General features: G+C 35.1%; 1 protein-coding gene across 1 annotated transcript in view; it reads left to right on the top strand.

Annotated features, from left to right (window-relative positions):
• Positions 1 to 20,302, top strand: part of LOC149901970 (putative phosphatidate phosphatase) — an 87,897-nt gene that overhangs the window by 1,223 nt on the left and 66,372 nt on the right. The gene's annotated exons all lie outside the window — the stretch shown is intronic.

Genomic DNA, 20,302 nt, shown 5'->3' with positions numbered 1-20,302 from the left:
TCTCGGTTATAGTGTTAAAATTGAATAATTTTTATTATAGTATATACATTGGTGAGTGTTCCATTATTTTCTATCTGTAAATGTCCCAGCCTGTGAAGATGATGATGTTTTTTTCTGCACTTGTTCCTATCTACAGGTAGATTCAATGTATTTGATTAGAAATCTTTATTTATAAAGGAATTATACACTTACTAGCGGTCCGCCCCGGCTTCGCCCGTGGTACATATGAAAAATAGATGTTGGCCGATTCTCAGACTTACCCGATATGCACAGAAAATTTCATGAGAATCGGTCCACCCGTTTCGGAGGAGTATGCAGACTAACATTGTGACACGAGAATTTTATATATAAGAGATCTTCAAACATTTTAGATTGTCCTTCCCGTTTCTTTGTTTTCATGCTACTAAGATAATACATAATATACTTTTGTTACTTTTTACTACATTTGTTACATTTGATGAAATCTTAGCAATGTTGGTACCGCCTTTCCTTTGATTATAGATTTTCTTCCCCGCCGTTGGATATTTTATGATAGTTAGTACAAAGTCAGTGTATTAGCACAGACTAATAATAATATACTATGTAGTTATATCGGGGCCACCCGCAGTACATGCGAGCGATGTCATATTTGTTAACGCAGCAAATTATGGCCACCCTGCATCGCCTTAATGCATACATATTGTATTTCTTCAAACGCTGCATTTTTGTTTAGAGATAAGTTTATTAGTTTAAGTTTTAGTTTAATTCATTCTGAATGTAGAAAGCACTAATTAAAGACGTGTAAATTAAATCTTGTGTTTTTAAAAATCGTCCTTCGGTCCGTCGAAATTTGAGTGGCGCAGCCGGTAGGATACTCGATAATATCCTGCTGCCGAGCTATCAGTAAAGCCATAATCAAGGACCTGTGATAGTGCGGTACAGACGAGTATCCTCGAACTAAATAAATAACTCCCGCGACGCGTACGCGTAAAAAACTGAATCGCTGCAGTGAAACGCGTACGGAGACTTCAAGGACGAGCATTCAGAATCATAAGTGAAGGACATGGGAGCGAGCAGACTGTGAGTAGACCTCTTCACTCCTGTTTTTCATAGTCCCTGTTTTTCACGAAATCCCCGACCCAAAATAGTCGGCCTAATCATTACGTTTATTTGATTTTGTTCATTACAATTATCGTGATAAGTCGTAATTTTTAGTGTTTAATTTTAATTGTTAGTTAATTAGTTAGTGATTTTAAGTGTTACTTTCATTAATTTCGTGTTTTAATCGATAAAACTACGCAAAATGGAAGAGATTAAACTCATTCCTAGAGAAATACTATGTATCATTCCCAAATTTGATGGGGATGAAAAACTGTTAAACCTATTTATCAATAAAAGTGAATATATTATAAGGTCATTCCAAGATGCGAGTAATAACGCACAAAACTTATATGTATACCATGCCATAACGAGCAGGCTTATCGGTAAGGCAGCTTCACTGCTTAGTGATTACCAAAATATAACTTCATGGGCTGAATTGAAAGAAATTCTTACCCAACATTTCGGAGACCCGCGATCGGAAGAGTGTATAGCATTAGAGTTAGAAGGGTTAAAAATAAAACAAGGTGAAAGTTACATACAGTTTTGCCACAGAATACAAAACGTAAAAAGTTCCCTATTTTCAAAAGTGAACCGCTTCACGGATGAAGGGGTCAAAGCCGCGAAAATGATCATATACAATAATACTGCGTTAAATGTTTTTCTCTACAACCTCCCGGAGGACATGATCCGGATTGTTAGATTAAGGGGTTGTAAAAACTTAGAAAATGCACTTAGCGTAGTTACGGAAGAAGTAAATTTTATACAACAATATAATGCAAAGACTAGTAAGCCAAAACCTATAACCCAAAACACTTTTCAAAATTCATTCAAACCTAATTTTATTACAATGCCTATAAATCAAAACTTTAAATACGGCAGTCCTCAACAGCCAAATGGTTATAGACCGAATTTCGCACAACAACCGCGACCAAATTTAATGCAATCACCTCAACCAAATTTTATTCAACAGTTAAGGCAAACACCACAAGCCCAAGGCTATAAATTTGGCACACAATCCAATAATAACCACCAATTGCGACCTTTTCAAAATTCCGGTTATAAATTTGGAATCCCAAATCAACAAACAGACCAACCTCGTTTTAAATTTGGCATACAACATGCCCAGGTACCGAACCCCGGCTTAAATAGCGATGTATCAATGCGTACGGCACCTATGAGGCAAAACGTAACTCATAACATATATTACTGCGATGAACCAAATTATGAAAATTACGATAACTCACCCTTAGATTATAAAGAAGACGCAGTGAACGAGTTATACGAGTATACCGATCCGGAAGTAATTGAAAGCAATTTTAATGACAATAATGAATTTCCTGTTACCGGCCTCCGACGAGACAGTGAAATAATAAATTTAAATTATTGTGACAGCTTCTTAAAATTACCACATATTATAGTTCCCGAAATAAAAGCAAAGTTTCTCATAGATACAGGAAGTAGTCGTTCCTTTATAAGTCCGGCCAAAGCAGAAGAATATTTTAGAGATCATAAACAGTATGAACAATTTACAGTTGTTAGTACCCATGCGCAAAGCACTCATGATGAGGTTATAGAAATTCCATTATTAAAAACTTTTAGAAGCTCACTTTCCCACAAATTTTATGTATACAATGTAGACAGTAAGTATGATGGATTAATCGGATCTGATTTACTTAAGAAACTAGATGCAAATATCGATATGAAGCACCAAGTTTTAGAAACATTTAACGCCAAAATACCGATTATATATAACCCTCCGTTAAGAATCACCCTAGAGCCTCGATCAGAAACTAGAGTATCAATTCCAACTAACCTTCAGAACGGTGACGCTATATTAGATTTTCAGACTTTTCGTGAAAGCGTTCGTATGCCAGCAGCAATAGTCGACGTGTCAATGAAAGTTAATGTAGATGAAAAGGAGCGAAATCTTCAAAAACACTTAACCGATGAAATAGTAAAAGTTAGTAACGATCAGGCGGGAAAATGTGACCGACCCCTGACGCCGATTACAATTTCGTCTGATTCAGACCGAACAGTGCCTATCACTAAAAATAATCGCCCAAGGTCCCCATATTCGATTCCGTTACCTGATAGTAGTACAATAACCGCGGAAAGCAGCACCTTGACCGCGTCTAGCAATAATAGCGAAAATACAGATACGGTTCACTCAACTCGCGATCTTGATACGGAAGGCATACTGATTCTAGATAAAGCTGGAGATTTTAATAAACAATTAACTCAACAATTCGTAAAAGATCACCACAAACGTACTAAATTTTCATACAAATATCTTACAGACAAAATTATTCATAAGCAACAGGTTATTAAGGATAAGCATGGCGGTGAAAATGATTTTAACATAGACATAGGAGATTCAGTTTACATTAAGGGAGTTAACACGAGACGTGCTAAAGATAAGCCTAGGTATCAGAAAGCGATAGTCACGGGACCAATCCATAGAAATATAGTGCCAGTAACGACACACAATCGTGAGACTAAAGTTCCAATTAAATACATTAAGCGTCCTCCGCAGGTTACTGCTTCTGACGATCCATGTGATCCAAAACCAGGGCCTTCAACTGCACCAGATTAAACGGAATCCCGGAATACTACCCCTCCGTGAAGGCTATGCAGTCGTCAGCAATGGCACATGGAGAGTTATTAAGGTGTTAGATTTAAAGTTAATATATGACGATTTAGAATTTAATATAAATAGTTATCTATCATTTAGAAATCAGGTTCATAGTTGTATTGATGTAAAAGCGTTAGGTTCCGATTTTACTACAACCGAATTACAAACAGATTATCATATGAATTATACTATTGATAAATTTGAACAATTAATTCCGTCTTCTAGATCTAAACGTGGTTTATTAAATCCACTTGGTTCAGTTATAAAAATTATCACCGGTAACCTCGACAACGAAGATGCTATACAATTTGAAAACACTATTGAAAAATTAAAGACTAAACAAGACTCTATAATACATAAGATGACGATCGTTACTGAGATGGTGGGTTCGTTATTAAATGTTGCTGAAATATCTAATAACAATTTCATTGCAATCCAGAATAAGCTAAATGTAATTGATTCGCTTTTAAATGACACAAATTTACATCAAAAGACTAATGAAATTATACATACATATTCTGCATTTTTACATAATTTTATGTCTATTTACGTTAGATTAAGTGAAATTGAAACTGCTGTAGCTTTTAGTAAAATTAAACTTTTACACCAATCCGTTGTAGATACGAAGGAATTATTGCTTTTATTAAAAAATATTGAAACTAGCTCTAAGTTACCATTTCCAGTAAATTTAGATAATGTTCTTAAAATCGAACAATTAATAGAAGTACAAACCTATGTAAAACAAAGTCAAATAAAATTCGTAATGACTATTCCATTAATTACTGATGATATTTACTCATATTTTAAAATAATACCTTTACCTATATTTAACAAAGAAAAAGGTCAGACTTCCCTTATCCTTCCCAAATACCCATATGTCCTTGTGAAGGGGTTGAAAACGATGCCACTTTCACAACCATGCAAAGAAATTGATGAAGACCGGTTCCTATGCCCGGAAATACTGACATCAACACTATACAGAGACGATTGTTTAACCGATCTTCTGCGACTATCTACAAATGTTTCCAGTTGTCAGCCGATTCCCATTTCCATAGATGACGTGAAAATCGACAATGTTCTACCAAATAGATGGATACTTTACGTAAATGTGGAAACAGTACTTACTAAGGTCTGTGAAAATGAGGTAACCCAAGAATTTCTTCGTGGTACTTATTTATTGGCGTTAGACGAGATTGGCTGCTACGTGAAAATCGGAGATATAACACTAAAGAAATATGAAGCGAATGGAAATGATATTATATACCCAAGTTTACCAAAAATTATATTACCAAATTTGATGAACTCCCAGACCGACAGGAAGCCTGTTAACCTGAAGGGTGCAAATTTAACTGACATAAATATGCTTAGGCATTTAATTGAAAATAGTGAAAATAGTGAAAACCAGTTTAATAGTTCAGTGAATAGTGCCGTCGGAGTGATTAACATTATAACTTTTGTATTAATCGTAATTATAATTGTAATCGTCATAGTTATTAAGTCTAAATTAAGAAAAATATGTATTCAAGAAAACCCTTCAGATTTTCTTGAAACTGAGGATGGAGGAGTTATATCGGGGCCACCCGCAGTACATGCGAGCGATGTCATATTTGTTAACGCAGCAAATTATGGCCACCCTGCATCGCCTTAATGCATACATATTGTATTTCTTCAAACGCTGCATTTTTGTTTAGAGATAAGTTTATTAGTTTAAGTTTTAGTTTAATTCATTCTGAATGTAGAAAGCACTAATTAAAGACGTGTAAATTAAATCTTGTGTTTTTAAAAATCGTCCTTCGGTCCGTCGAAATTTGAGTATGTATACAGTATTAGTATTTATAAATAGATGCACTTGATAAGCACTTATAATTTGTAATTCTTATAATAACTAATTGTTGTGAGAAAATACAATTTATAATAATGAATACTGTTCAAATACCAAAATACTAGTAGACAATGTAATTTCAACTGTCTCATATTATTCTGTAAGATCTGAAACAGAATAATTCTATTTGGTTTCATATAGATTGTAATGAATGAATGATCGAGCAATCTGATTCTGTAGTGTGCTAAGTTTAGATTTAAATTAAGCCAGTTAATAATTGAGTGTACTTCTAGAAAACGATCACCAGTGGCCTGCATCCAGCGGCTCCCCCGCCGCGCCGCCTTGATTAGGTCGTCTGTCCACTGTACAATAAATTTAATTATATGTATAAGGCAAATTACTCTTTCTTTCCCCATTAAATTAGTCCCAATAATTTTCTTTTCCTCACTATGTTTGTCAGTGTTTTCAAAACTTCAAAACAATATTGCTACCCACATACAAGAAGTAATTAAAACATTTGATTATACGTACAGATAAACGAATTCGAACATGTCGACAACCCGGCGTATTCGTTACGCGCATCAATGGGCTCTTTGTGCGGACGCAGTGTGCAACATGCACCAGTGTTCTGTTAATTTGTGGCGTTAGAATGTTGGCAACACTGACGAACGTTTTTATTTTTTAATGAGAGATGGAAAAAATTGGAGGGAATTTACCGGCTGCAGAATTTTTTTTTTTAGTAATTTCGTAACTGTTTTCTAGCTGATAGGTTAATTTATATTATCTATGAGAATTTTATTATACCTATTTTCGAGACGTTTAGTACAAACTTCAAAGTAAAAAATATATCCTGCGAGTGTATCTAGATTTCTTTTAAAAGTACAAAGTAGTAGAAATCTATATTCAATTATAAACATACATTTGCCACAACCAATTTATATAGGTACCTAATTTAATATAAAGTAAAGGAAAAATTGGCCAGGAAACTTGTACTAATTATAGTGAAAACTTAACCATTGACTTGTTTGCATTAACTAACAAAAAATTTCAAATAACAGGCTACAATGCTAGAACAAACAATTACGGTAGTTATTTTATTTATTTCTTTGTTAATTTGTAATTCCTATCGTCAAGGAAAGACACGAGAAAACCGATGATATCAAGGCTGTAATATCAATTATTTATTGAATTAAATCAATAAATATTGCCTTGTCCCTCTCTCTGTAATGACTAATTAATATAATTATCATAAAAATGTATTTTACTCGATTGTAACTACACTGAATTCGATTGTGATTTGTGAGAATGTAGCTCAAACATTCGTCATTAAAAAAAATATTAATCTCGTTACTTTTAAAATTTATTTGCGATCTTTTAGATTTAGTACATAGTATGTACATATACCTATAATTATAGTAGTAGTAGGATTTAACGTCGACCTGTCAATAAGTATCTACTACCTAAATGGGATTTTTTTCTTCATTGATATGTAACTAGCTGTGCCCCGAGGTTTTACCCGCGCGGAGCAATCTCCGCTCTAGTTTGTGGCGTGATGATATACCTATATAACCTTCCTCGATAAATGGGCTATCTAATGGGCTATCACCGAAAGAATTTTTCAAATCGGACCAGTACTTCCTGTGATTAGCGCGTTCAAACAAACAAACAAACTCTTCAGCTTTATAATATAAGCACAGTAATATTGTAATACTGTGATATAAGTATAGATTTGTCATTTTTTTAATAAGATGACTAACGATACATCTTAAAATAAGCGTAACAAAGATATTATGTACTTACAAATGTAATATAAATTCCCACAATCATTGAATAATAATCTTCTCTTATATAATATATACTGTGATTGCAAATGTTTAGAAAAATATATTCTCAACACGCTAACTTCGGATCACTGTGGCCAGAAAGTAGTTTTTGAATGGGATTGCATACCTACATTTAAAAGAATTAATGTTAGGCCTATAACTAGAAAAGGCATTCATACATTTAGAAATAATATTGATAATAAACTACCTGACCTGAATAATCAATCCTTTCATAAAAATCCTTGTGAAATGTTTACAAATCTTTTTAAGTTCATTCATAGTGAATATGAAAAAATATTTAAAATTAAATCTTTAACTATTACCAAGGATTTACCATTCAGCCAATGGGCAACTCCTAGTATACACAGATGCAGGAACGTTCTTTACGAGTTATATGGTATGAAACAATATAACAAAGACTTGTCGTTTCTTAGTTATGTTAGAAATTATTCAAAAACATTTAAAAAAGTTTGTTTCACTGCCAAGAGTTTGTATATCAGAGACAAAATACGCAACTCTGACAATAAAGTTAAAACGGTTTGGACAATTATTAATGGTGAATTGGGCAAAATCCGATCAAACGATAGTACCATAAAACTTGTCAACTCTGGTAGGGTCATTGACAAAAGTGCTGATGTTGCGCTTGCTTTTGAAGATTTCTTTAGTAGTGTCCCTGCTAGTTTAACTAAGAATTTAAATTCGTCTTCAGCGCTTGCAGAGTCTTTATTGAGGGATCACGTTGCTGAGTGTAACAAACTATTTGAATTGCGACACGTGACTGCTGATGAAATTGTTAAAACCTTTAAAACATTAAATTTAAAAAAAACCTGTGATCTCTGGGGTATGTCTGTAAATTTAGTAAATAATATCATAGAAAACATTGCCAATCAACTAGCGTTTATATTTAATCAGTGTTGCGACTGTGGTATATTCCCTGATTTACTAAAGTTTAGCAAAGTTATTCCTTTATTTAAAAGTGGTGACCAAGAAGACAGTAATAACTATAGGCCAATTTCCATATTACCAACATTGAGCAAAGTCTTCGAGAAACTAATTTTAAACCAATTAAATAGTCATTTTGCATCAAATGGTTTACTGCACGCCAAACAGTATGGTTTCACAAAGGGGCGCTCTACCACTGATGCCGGAGTAGCTCTTTTGTCACATATATACAAAGCATGGGAAAATTCAAAGAATGCTTTGGGGATATTCTGCGACCTTTCTAAGGCTTTCGACTGTGTAGAACATTCCACTCTATTACGGAAACTAAATTTTTATGGTATCAAAGGTTTAGCTCAGGATCTCATAGCTTCATATCTTCAGAACAGGGTACAAACCGTTGTCGTTAATGGAGAGAAATCTCGCGGTGCGCCGATTAACATAGGTGTTCCGCAGGGATCTATCTTAGGACCGTTTTTGTTCTTAGTGTATATTAATGACCTACCTTATTATTTGCAGGATATGTGTGAAATAGTACTGTTTGCAGATGACACCTCATTAATTTTTAATGTGGATAGACATGACACAAATGTTGACGAAGTAAACTCTGCTCTTTTACGCATATCCAATTGGTTTAATGCTAATAATTTACTATTAAATACAAAAAAAACAAATTGTGTAGAATTTATCCTCCCAAATGTAAAAAAGGTGAAAAGGAATATTATTTTAAACGGGGAGGTATTATACCCTGTGGAATCGACTGTTTTTCTTGGTTTGACATTAGATGAGAAGCTCCAATGGGGGGCCCATGTTACCACCACCGCTGCTAAGCTCAGCTCAGCTGCATATGCAGTTAGAAGAATAAGGCATCTCACCGATGAAGAAACGGCTAGATTGGTTTACTTTAGCTACTTTCATAGCATAATGTCCTATGGAATTCTGCTATGGGGCAGGGCTGCAGATATAGAAACTATATTTATATTACAGAAAAGAGCCATACGCTCTGTATATAATTTGCGTGCTCGAGACTCACTAAGAGATCTCTTTAAGAATACTGGTATCCTTACTGTACCGTCGCAGTATATATTTAATAATATTTTATATGTACATAATAACGCTTACTTACACACAAAAGTAGGAGATAGACATTGTTATGACACAAGAAACAGAAATAAAATTGAAATGCCATTATTCCGGCTAGCTAAAGTTAAAAATTCATTTATGGGCCAAGGTATACGCTTTTACAACAGAATTCCTCATAATATTAAAGAGTTAAGTAGTTCTAAATTTAAATCTTATATAAAAAATGTACTTGTCAAGAGAGCCTATTACAGTATTAAGGAATATATGGAAGATAAAAACCCATGGAGCGCGTAAAAACCACAGGACAGTTCTTTGGCATATTATGATAATATAATATTATGATATTATTACATATGTAATTTGTAAAATTGTAAATCTGACATGATTAAAAAGAGCAACTATGGAGTTTCTTGCCGATTCTTCTCCGTAGATACTGCTTTCCGAATCGGTGGTAAATGTTAAAATATGTACTTAATGACGTTTCAAAAGTGCTTCTAGAAGAAGTCTAATTGAATAAATAAATGTTTGAGTTTTGAGTTTGAGTTTATATAAAAATGAATCGCAAAATGTGTTGGTAAGCGCATAACTCGAGAACGGCTGAACCGATTTCGATAATTCTTTTTTTATTATATTCCTTGAAGTACGAGGATGGTTTTTATGTAGAGAAAACGTAAATATGTACCACGGGCGAAGCCGGGGCGGACCGCTAGTATTTAATAATCATAACCCCTCTTCGAGCACGTTCGGTTGAAAATACATTACATTATTTTTCCTCACTTGTGTTTATTATCTAAACTCATTAATCTAAACAATAGTAAAGGTGTTTATTATGACTATTTTATGTGTTATTTTTTAAAAGATGTATGTGATGACTATTGTTATATTTATTAGTGGAACGAAATCTAAAAACCTCCAATGAATATTCATTGAATATTGGCGTAACAAATAATGTCATTGTTTTAATTTTCTTCAGTCATAAATGAAGTAGTTACTAGTTTGATAGAAATATAAATCGTTTCGCATATTGGTCATAGTGACTGGGTTTGAAAATTAATTTACGTATTGGAAATATTATGGAATTTTTTATAACTTTTTAAGAGATCTAGATTGTGTAGAATGTAGATTTATTGATTGGCTAATAAAAGCTTATTTTTAAAAAGCGTGAATTCATTTTAGCGTTGTTTCATGGAGTACTTAGTACTCACTATTAATTTTCGATATTAATTAATTTTTACTCCATGAACTGGCTTTTGGATCAGTATTGCGTGAATAAGGTCAGGTATTTAAGAGAAAAAAATGGTGGTATGTTATTGCATTTCGCAGAGTGAGGGGACCGGTGACCCATATTCCTTCCCTCTTTGTGATATCCTGATTTCCTTTTGAAATAAATTCGTTTATAAATTATAACCCATTTATATAATGCATCGTTTTATAGGATGTATCCGCCATTGCCAGTTTTAAATCTTTCTATTCAGATTCCTACTCTGTGGGCGGCTGTAACGGCTGTGTCGCTCGCCCATCACCTATATATACAGATATAAATATTTCTTACTTTTGTTTAGCTGTATTTCAAAAAGTACTGGTACCAACCACTACTTGTTGGGAGCAGCTTATAAAACTGTACAACGTGAAATTAAAATGACAGTCACTTCGAATTCATGAATTTACGAGGTGCAATTTTAAATCAAACGTCAGACGAAATGCGGTGCAGTTCTGCACAGGCCCCCAGGGAACGGGGTCTCTTTAGCGGATACGGTTAATCTGACAGGGCCTATCTCGTCGAATGTTTTGACACTACGGCAATTACCTGCCACTCTGTTTGGCAGTGTTCACATCCTGCCACGAACAGGGATTTAAATTGCCAGATAACGAGTTGTGTTTTGACAGGCTTAATTCTGGTGTTGGTGTGGTTAGGCTTTTCCTGATGGCTATACTGTGATGCGATTGTAATAATGAATGCCTAATTGATAGTAGATCTAATTGTTGTTCGCTTGAGGAGCGTCTATTCGTATTCTACTAAGCTTTTTGATCTGCTGAATTTATAGGCCATTCGTTCTAGGACACAAATTATATTGTCTACCAAGTGTCTACCTATATAATGTTAGAGTACTTAAGTAATTGAAGTTACGTTTTCAAAATAGAAAATTTAATATTTAAATGTATTTCGTTACACCTTCAGCTACGTGATATAAACCGATTAATATGATCGATCGAATTGGTGGTCCTTCGGAAGTTACATGATCAAAAGTTAAATTGATTTCACCATTGATATTAACGAATATTTCACATTACAAATGACACCTTTTAAAATCGTGGTGTGCGGTATATAGGTTTTCTTTTAAGGCATATCTCCCAGTACTCCGTAAAGTACTACTTAAAGTCTTAAGTGGGGACGCAATAGCGACTTAATGCCCACCTTATCTTTATGGTAAGAACATGTTGGCTGGAGATAATTAGCGGCACATTGTCTCTACAATGTTGCCTTAGAAGTTGCCACTTAGCAAATCGACTGTATGAAAATATGGGAGAGGTTTCTTTCATTGATTATATCCGGCTTCTGACACTATGTACCTTCAATAATTGTATTATGTTGTTAAAGTGAAACATCTTTAGGCGCGTTCAGAATAAAATTTCAAAGTCGCGTCATGACAATACCGTCACGTCATGGAGTAAGGCGACGATTTTGGTATCTTGGTAATCTTGCCAAAGAAGTTTCACTTCTGACACGTGTGCTCGGCATACGCTTATTTTATTGTCAGTCAAGTATCGACCAAATTGCATATTACCATTTACCACAGATGTTACCTACATCGAGTATCAGCCAAATACAAAACTTACCAGTCTACTGATACTGACAGTTCAGTAGTTTTTGACCTACAAACAACAACAGATAAATATAAATCGCCATGTTCAAATAACATTCGGATTTATAATATTATGTAGTAGCATGTATACAAGAAGTAGTTACCTAGTACCTACGTGTGATGGTAATCAACAATTTTCTATTTTTACGCGTGTCATTCTTTAAATAAAATGGTTTCAATGAACAAAATAATGTATGTAACATTTCAAGAAGCTATTTCTGGCTCTACCATAAATACCTATGTTTTTGAATTTTTATGAGATATGATCGTGTTCTCTATGCATGATTTGAATTAATTTATAGAAGAATATTAAGTATGTATTCTACAATAATCTCAGCTGTACACGAGTTCCAAAAAAGTGTATATTTTTTGTTAGTTCGTGCTATATCAAATTGGTATGAAGAAGTTTCAATTCAGATTCAGTATTTATATCACACTAGCTTTCCGCCCGCGGCTTCGCCCGCGTTTTCAACTAAAAACCCGTTCCCGTAGGGTTAAAGTTAGTTTTCCGGGATAAAACCTATCCTATGTCCTTTCTCAGGTATCAAAATATCTCTAGGTATAGGTACCAAATTTCATCCAAATTGGTTCAGTAGTCAAGGCGTGATTGAGTAACAGACAGACAGACAGAGTTACTTTCGCATTTATTATATTAGTATGGATATAGAATTGCAATATCCATGTTTTATGCAAATTGAAAATCCTTACGGGTGGCAGAGTTTAATCTTGCGAGTCTGGATCGTAAATTGCTACATTGTGTATAAATATCTTTATTTATTAAAAAAAAATCGATTAACTACAAGTGTCGTAGTTGTAGTTGCTTCAAAGAAAAGCCAGGTCCATACCGGCATGAGAATAAAAATGGGTTGATGATGATGAACGTATACTTTTGCCATTCAATGTTATGATAAAATACAGTTGTAGTGACAATTCTATTGCAGTAACATTTTGTTAGGTTAATAGCCATAGTTAATAAAGTTTTATTATCAGTTTATTTCCTCTGTACCGTATAAAATCCATCAATTTCAGAATTACTATTCAAAAACGACATTATTGCTTACAATTTATATACTTTGTCCTATTTACAAGATTACAAGTTGGCTTTTTATAGTACTGTAAGCACGTTTTATAGTTAATTTATCAGAACTTGAAAAATATTTATCTAATAGGAATGTTTATATTTAACATTTGATGGCTTTATGCCTTATGTCTTATAATATTTCTGTCCTTATTAACAGTTTTCCATCAATACTTCGACTCTAGCATATCTGTAAATCGTTTTCCACCACGCATTCACTGAATTTCTTTTACACCAAAAATTATTCCACATTTAAATCTTGCTTGGCCATTTTAATCATATCATTATCATCGTACTCTTTAACTTTAAGCAGCGAATTAAAGAACTGAAGTGTCCTTTACGGACCTTCCGAACTGTCCTTAATCGATACAGGCTGAGCTAATTCACGCACAGTTCCCACGTGTTCACACTTCGGCGTTTATTTGTGCGTGCTATCAGCTGCTATATCCGACGTGCCACTTAACGGTGCTCTGCAGTGCATCTGGATCCTTTGATGTGTGCAAATACTTAGAGATAACACAGCAGGGAACAAGTACCTCACGCAAGGCGGTAGAGACAAACGTAGAGAGTACTGGAGCTTGGATTTGTTTTGGTTTGGAGGATGTGTTTGTATAATGGGTCCTTTCCACTATGGACAGTGTTGGGCGAGTAAAGACAATCACCATAGTGTAGATACCCAAATATCTATGATAGGCCCTCATTGTAGATGTATTTTCATAATCGTTGTAATGACGGCAAACATCGATGATCATTTGTTGGGTCAATCATTGTGAAGAGGGCCCATAAGATAGAGTATAACTACCCATGAAAAATTTATACATTCTTCGTGCGAATCTAACAACTCAAGTACCAAATTTAGGAAAGTTCTCTCTAAGAAAGAATAGAAGTAATAATTATGTATAATTACACGGCCGCCCTCTTACATTGTAAAATTGTGGTCCCATTAAATGGTTCACGTGGAATCACAACAATTACATACACTCGTGTTAATTGAAAGCAGCACTAACAGTATTCCCAGGCCGTTATTAATTAACCAGTCACCGAACGTCGCGATTGAGTAATGCCCTCCAAATTTCGTGATCCAAGGGCAGGGTAAGAGTATCGACTTAAATATTCAACACATGGACGTGTAATGAATGAAGTGGCCGGCATGTGAATGTTGGTAAGAACTAAGAAGTGTCTTATGTTTCGAAAGGACTGTATGGATCTTAACGAATGTCGCAGGAAGACAGGCATTTGTCAGTTAGTATAAGCGATGTATCTGAACTTGAAATCTGAAGGTGTGTTTCAAATATAAATGCTTTACAAATGAAATAATACCATTACCTCACTACTACAAGTTTTTTTGGCTATTCATCATATTCGTATGTTTGTAATAATTGTGCATAATGAAAAGCCAAAAAACAGTTCCTTGCTTTTAGATGACGAAGGCAAAACTAAATGGCTTTTGCACACCGCTTGTGTATGTCCATATCGGTTGAACCTTTGCTTCTGTTTTAAGATTAAAGCCGCCGCAGCTTCGAGGTTAAATGGCAATTATAATTAGACGCTCAGCTTCCAGGATTCTCATAGCAGGTTGCTCGTGTTCATTTGGTTGGGATGGAAATGTGTGTATTTACGGATTTATGAATGTCACATTTGGAAAACTTTACTTGGGGAAGGTAGGAATGGACATAAAATAAACATATGAGCTGTTTAGTTTGAGTTCACCATGGAATTAAAGCCTATCCTTAAAATCCATAAATTCTAAATCTTGAAAATTGGAATTTGGACCAAAACGAGCAAAATTTCTAATAGATCTAAAACTCTGAATCTGACAATAAACTTAAACTTATACGTAAGCAAAATCCTTATTAGTTATAAATCAAAATATTATGTTTAGTGACGAACATAAAGGAGAACTAGAACAGCATAATATTCCCTAGCTTTTCCCAGCCGTCGTGGGTGGTCGTTAGTAAACTATAGGCGGAAAACAATTCGTAGGTCATAGCTATTTATTCAATAGTATATTCTATAGTTATAGTATATTTCAGGAAGGAAACTTTATTGTTTCCTCAAATCGACGTATTCGCTAACTCCTACAATAAACCTGCTTTTATGTCTTAACTGGTTTAGGTTACGGCCCATAATGAACGATTTGAAGAATAAAAGACTCCGCGCTCTGGTTTCTATTCCAATTTCCAACATTATAAACGTCTAAACAATAAGGAAATAGCGTGTTGAACACGTTCTCGCATAAAATTAACATTAACTATGCCATCCTGCGTTAGGATGTGGGTGAATGCGGTAATCCAGACCGCGTCTAGACCAATATTAAGTGCCCGGAGCGAAATATAATCCGTCGGGAAGGAGCCCCGGAAGCTGCTATATGCGGCATTAAATTGTTAGTTTTCGCATGTTATTTGATACTCCATTTTCGCGCTAATGTGTTGATCCCGTTTTGGTATGAATTTGCACGAGAATAGATTTAAACTGGAGTGAAATCAAGTATTATGTTACAAGCTGTTTTAACTAGCTGTGCGTGTAATTCATGGCTTTGAATTTTAATGTAAATTATTTCATTCTTAGGGAAGAATCTTGATAAATATTAGATTTCTAATAATATACCATTCTCGACTAGCTTTTTATTATGATAATTGCAATAAAACTGTTTACCAGGAAATTGCTAGTTTCTATTGTATGGCGCTTTTTATAGTTTCTATATTTATCAGCTCAGTAATTTATTACAAAGGATTTTTCCTTTCCAAGCACAGTGGAATTTCGACTTTCATCTCCTAAAAATAGTGTTAAATTTCAAGTGACCAAAACGAAAGCAAAACATTGTCATATTACGTAAACGAAACATAAATAAAAACACCACAAACTATAAGTTGTCACATCAAACTATAAGGGCGGTTTCAATTTATGCGTTTCGTGCTGCGAGCGTTCGCGGTACCGGCGCCGTTTTGTTGCCGCACCGAGCGTTTTGTATGAAAAAAGAGGATCATCCGTGCGCCGTAGAACTAACGCACCGCTTCGGCACCGCAGTCGTCCGACTCGAAACATTTGAAAGTGCCCTTAGCGTAGCAGCAGTCCAAATAAACATGACTCAAGAACTATGAAAGGTGAACAACCCAATGTCAAGGTAACCGATACGTTAACATATAAACGAAGTTATTGATAATCGATTTTATTCAACGGACCACCGGCGGGTCTATATAAATGTAGATTGCTTTTCAATCGATCCTTATTAAATCGATTGCTTTGGAATGGTATCGGTTATGGATAACGCACGTAATTTATGTATTACATTTGTGTTAGAGTTATCTGAAACTGTCATTTGTGATATGATTATGTTTATTGTGGTTTGTCTCATTTGTATAGTATTGTGGGTAAACTATTTTTTTTTAAATTCGATGCGTCGGCGTTTCAATAAAAAATGAATATTGACGTATTTAATAGATATTTTTCTGTTTATGTCACCGATACATTGTCCTCTGTTATAAGAAAAAGTTTTCTTTTTTATTCTGAGCTAGCTTTCCGCCCGCGGCTTCGCCCGCGTTTTCAGAGAAAACCCCGTTCCCGTAGGATTTCCGGGATAAAACCTATCCTATGTCCTTTCTCGGGTATCAAAATATCTCTATACCAAATTTCATGCAAATTGGTTCAGTAGTTCAGGCGTGATTGAGTAACAGACAGACAGACAGAGTTACTTTCGCATTTATAATATTAGTATGGATAATAAAAAAAGAAATCATAAAAGCATTAGATTTCTGAAATAAGAATACACTCTTATCAAGTTGGTTATCAATTATCATTAACGCGAATTTTAAAATGTTATCATCACGCCTAAATAGATTATTTTTACCTCAAACTATATTTGTTTTACAGCTCTTATTACTCATGTATTATCGAGATCGATAAATCAGTTTCGAGCGTTATCTGGGCATAATGAAATAAACACCGTAGGACGTGCATGGTGTCCTTTTGTAATTAATGCCTGTGGTGGATTTATGTGTTCTTAATGTTGTACACCCACGAGTACACGTATCGTGATTGTACAAAGATACCCTGTGTTAGGGTTGCCACTTATCTAAAACAAGAAAATGATGCTATGGCTATTGTTTGTTTCTACACCGCGGAGTGAGGAGTTTAACCTTACGTGCTGGCCACGGACAATTCGCTATAGCGAAAATTCGCGCGGCGCGACTGGCGGCGCGTCTTGCGAATGAATCAAATGTATGGAAATGTACTGGGCATGCCACGCGCAGCGGCGACCAGCGAGACGACCGGCGAATTTCCCCGAGCGAATCGCGCGGCACGACTAGCGATCGAAACAAATGTATGAGTTATTACGGCGCAGGCCACGGAGTCGAGCGGCAGACGCGGCGACTACTCCCGGAGCGAACTTAATTTAAAATAGTTTGTTTTTTTTTCGCGAAAATGGAGACGGAAGCTTTTATTGCAGAAATTCTAGCTAGACCAGCTATTTGGAAGTCTAGCCACCCGCAACATAATTTTTCATCATGCCTATATTTTTCATATTTTTGGTGGAATTCTCGGTCTGTAACACGATTTCTATTTAATTCGTGTACTCCACTATATCTTCCAAACATTAAATCTTGAGCAAAAAAGCTGCTTCTCTCCAAACAACGTCGAGCTAACTTTGATAAAGCCATCTCGTCTCCTCGTCTACACTGGTCGCGGCGGCGAACGCAACTGCCCGTGGCGTGCTTACCGCGCCGCGCGACTTGCCGCGCCGCCCGTCGCGCCGTCGGTCGCGCCGCCGGTGTCCGTGGCCAAGGTGTTAATATTCGTTGGTATTGCAGTTGTTTGATATTTTATCATTGAATATATTATGATTATTTCCTGTAGAATTTAAATGTATTCTATATACAATTCTACTTATCTATTTACTAGTGTTGTATCACTATTAAGGAGGTTCACCCTTAGAAATGTCAATAAATAATGTTATAGAATAATAGAACGGAATAGGCACATTAATTACTTAGTGTGTGCCAACCCTGTGATTTGCTTTGTACCTGTATAATATCAGTCTTACAGAAGGGAAAAGTGTTATTAAATAACAGTGAATAAATTGCATTGCTGGACGTTAAAGTGTGAGGTAGGAAGAGAAATAAACGCAATCAGTGGGAAATACGCGTCCATTAATTTTTATTCGCGGTGGTAAGAGTAATTGAGGGCTGCCAATTGCTGCACATTTATAAAATATATATTTTGCAATGGCCAGTACTCAATAGTAATGTATGGAATTAAAATCGTATATTTATCTGAGGTATGATCGTGCTGTGTTTCCTATATTATTTGTCCTCAATTGATGCATTCAACAATTGGTAATTTGGCAGTTTACGGTGATTTCCATCCATATGTTATTTAGTTAGCTTAAATGTTAATTTTTTATACAAAAATTATATACGAATATTTTAGTTGATTTCTGCAACATTACTCGTGTATATCTACTTCAATGCACATTACGTTCGTTCATCTATTTATATCTTCTTCATTAAGATTCTTCTCCGTACTGTACTGGAGAGAAAGACCTTTCCTAAGGCACTATTACACCTACATATCTACTTTACATACAATTTGAGCACTTTATTATCGCTATAAATTATACCATTATGTCCACATTCCCATAATTTGCCCAATTACGTCTCGAATGACGGAGCACCACGGATAGATTACAGTAAATAGTTTTGTACTATCCGATCGGTTCGTTTATAAGTACAGCTGAAATAGAACTACTTTCACATCGTAGTACATGTGATACGGCTATGTGAAATGTAATTACCGTAATCAGTGTGGCAAACCGCATGAAGTAAAAGTTGGGGCTAGTGGAACGGTTGAAATCGATAGCTAATTTTGTTGCGTTTTTCTTGATTGAGCATCGTGACCGCTGATGGTAGAATTTCTTAAAATAATGGCTAGTTGGAGAGGTGTACTTTCTATAAATTGATGACATTGCATTATCTTCTATTGAAATTCTGTGTAGTTCAGGAAAGAGGAGTTGTCGAACGACGAACCAGTAATGTAGATTTAGTTTCAGAAGGGTCTGGTTATCTTTATCTTGTGTATTAATTGACTATTAGGAATTGAAATATACATTGAAAGGTAAGATATTCAAAGACTCTGAATTAAGTGCCTTGCACCGATAACGTCGCGAACAAGAGTGTTTCCATAAATCTTGTTACAAAATAAATGTGCCCATTGTTAAGCCGAGTGTACAATGTATTGTATCGAATGAATGTAAGAGATAGATTGTATGAACGTTATTAATGTAAAGGCCGGTCCAGACACGCCTAGCCCGCCTCCGCAGAGAATAAATTCTATAACCACATGATACCTTGCAAGAATGCAATTGAAGAAACTTGTCAATGTAATACCGGTGGTACACTGTGCAACTTTCTTGGGATAATTTCTAATTAGCAGTAATTATCGATTTTTTTGGACTTTGTGAACTAGCTTCAATTGGTGATTTCTTTCTCTCGTGGTATCTAGATAGAAATAAGCTTTATTTTATTAAACGGTTTAATATGAGTCAAATAATAATATTGCAAAGTTTCTAATGAAATTGAAGACCCTATTAAACGTTAATCTATGCTAATATTTGCATAACTGATGCTACTGATCTCAGCCGCCACAGGTTTAATGAAACTTCTCAATAAAGTTATTCCTTATAACAGAATGAACATATAACAACTTTCACTATAATTATAGGTATCTAGATCTAACGCATAGGATAGGTTTTATCCCGAAAATCCCACAGGAACGGGAACTATGCAGGTTTTTCTTTGCTGCGAAGCTGCGGGCGGAAAGCTACCTAATAATTTAGACTAGATTTCACTTAACAAGCCGATATCCACGCATTATTAAACTCACCTCACAAAGGATCGTTGCGAATAATTTTCAAACACTCGCGCAAGGAAGCCAGCGGATTGTTCCCTACAATTAGAGTGTACGGATGCAATAATTTCGTTACTT

The sequence above is a fragment of the Colias eurytheme genome, chromosome 16 (genome assembly GCF_061535395.1).
Source record: "Colias eurytheme isolate Ceu_HAF_F1 chromosome 16, ilColEury1 Martin Lab GWU primary, whole genome shotgun sequence".
NCBI lineage: Eukaryota > Metazoa > Arthropoda > Insecta > Lepidoptera > Pieridae > Colias > Colias eurytheme.
This window is presented reverse-complemented; position numbering and strand designations above follow the sequence as displayed.